Below are 2,537 nucleotides of genomic sequence, written 5' to 3'. Positions count from 1 at the left end.
GTTTTGATTCTGTTTTCTTCATATTTTTAGAATTAGAATAAAAATTCATGTGTACCCTACAAAACTACTAGTTAGAATGAAGTTGGCAGTTAGTATTTTTATGATATTCCTTTGGTTAAGTTTCTTTAAAATGACACATCAGGTCAGCATTTCTTTGAACCGTATGATTTGATTCATTTTGTAAAACAGTTATGCTTCAACATAGTGAACATTCTTTTAGAGCTTGAATGAGTGTTGCTGTTGTTGTGTTGCTTTATTTTTTACTTTTTTTTAAAGCTGGTTTACTGTTGCCATTGGGCTCAGGGTGGTTGAGCCCACCATAAGCCCAGCAGGCAAAAAGCTCAAGTTCAAAGTCACCCTCAACTGCAGGTCCAGGCCAGCCTCTGCTGCATGATGATGGGTCATGTCTCATGTCCATGTGGCTTCCTGACTGAAGCCACAGGAAGAAATCTCTCCATGGCTCTCACAGGTGCGTAAACTCTTCCTCTGCACAGATGAGGGACACATAACACAAAGGGGCTTGTATTATGGCAGGCAATTTTGATTTTTAGATATAGAAATGGTTTTTAGGTTGTCCCCTAGAGATAGACTGTAAGTCTCTATTGCTGAAAGCACTATGCACTTCAGAGCAGTTGTTGAACGTGTTCAACCATTGATTGGACACCATGCACACCAGGCCTAGAGGCTCCTGAGCTGGAAGTGACCTTCAAGCCTCCTCCCTGGAAACTAGCTTTTATGCTACCAGAAGGAGGGAGCCATGCAAGTTTCCACAGGAAGTAGGCAACCCACATTCCTATCCAACCCAGAAGCCTAAGAGCCACAACAATGACAAGAAGGACACAATAACAGTAAGGGGGCAGCAGTGTCGTGCATATCTTAGCAGTAACCATCAACTCTAATTGGATCCACTCAACAAGAGGTAAACGATGCCTGGTACTAGAAACTTAGCTAACTACTCTGTGCTAGTAAAGTCATGGTTATTAGAAGAGAACCTGCAAACCACCACTTACTAAACCAGCATAATTCCTAATTATACATTTGCCAAAAAAAAAACAAAAAACAAAAAGAAAAGTCAATGGCTGTATGAAGTAGAAATTCTTCAGAAAGCACAGTGATTCCCACAAATGTATTTTTTTAAGCTATCACTCTTGCATGGTCTTCTGCCCTCTGGTATATGTATGGAAGTCAGAGGACAACTTTATGGAGTCAGTTTTCTCCTCTAACTGATGTGGATTCTGGGGACTGAACGCTGTCATCACATACATGCCAAGTGTTTTTACCCACCAAGTCATCTTGATAGATCCCAAAGCTGTCTTTCAGAACTACTTCCAGGACACAGAATAATGTATCTCACAGCCTTTTGTCATGCTGAGTCTGAAACTGCCCATTAGGCCATTTATGCCTCCTGCCTCTGCCATTACTTGTTAACTAACATCTGCTCACTATGAGAGCTCCAGAAGCAGCTCCCATAAAGCAATCTGATAGGGCAGACTCCATACTTGTCTTCAGGGCTGAGCAGTGTGAGTACTCAAATGATTAAATTAGAAGAATGATGGATAGAGGTCAGTAGCCCTCTTGCTATGCATCCCCTCTACTTTTACCAGTTCACTGTGTTGTTCACAGTTCAACAGTTTTACTGTGTTGGTTTTTCTTTCCTTGGGTGGGTGGAGATGTCTGTACCTGATGCCCTAGCTGCCCTTCTGTATTTTCCTACTCTGATGAATCTGATTTGAACTTTACACACCTGTCCTTCTGTCCATGGTGCTCTTTAAACCCGTCTTTTCTGAGATCCCAATGTGAGCAGACATTCCTGGACTGTGTGTACTGACATGTACACCCAGCCAATGTGAGCAGGCATTCCTGCACTCTGTTTACTGAAATGTACACCCAACCAATGTGAGCAGGCATTCCTGCACTCTGTGTACTGACATGTCTGGTCATCTTTGTGTACACAGCACTCCTGGCCTGTCTATCTAATCTGTACTAACACAGCCACAAGTCACTCTCTTTTATTCTCACTATCCCTCTAGGGGCTAACTGTATTCTGAAGTTGTCGCATCAGATGCTTCTGATTGTCTTTCTCTTGTAATAGTCCTAGAACTTGATTGGATTGAGAAACGCCCAGACCAGAAAAGTACATTTTCTGTCTATGCTGCTGTTTCTGGAGACAGATTGCAAGGGCTCTCAATCAATTCCTTGATAGACTCCATACAGGCTGGCAGCACTGGACGGTGGTGTAAGGTAGCAGGTGGTATGTGATTGGAGGACATGTATCCCCGAGACACAGCCTGTGAGCCCTGTCTTCCCAGCCTCTTCCAATAGTTCCTGCTTCCTGGTTGCCACGATGTGATTATTCAGCTCCACCACATCCTGTCCACCATGGGGGACTGATACCTAGGAAACCCTAAGCCAATTCACCCCAAGTTGTGTATGTCAGAAACTGTGTCCCTGTGAGAGAGAGCTAACGTGCAATGTCTTCTTCCATGGGAGCCAGGTTGGTTGTGGCAACAAAGTGTTCACGTACTGCCTTGTCCAGT

This window comes from Cricetulus griseus (genome assembly GCF_003668045.3).
Source record: "Cricetulus griseus strain 17A/GY chromosome 1 unlocalized genomic scaffold, alternate assembly CriGri-PICRH-1.0 chr1_1, whole genome shotgun sequence".
NCBI lineage: Eukaryota > Metazoa > Chordata > Mammalia > Rodentia > Cricetidae > Cricetulus > Cricetulus griseus.
This window is presented reverse-complemented; position numbering follows the sequence as displayed.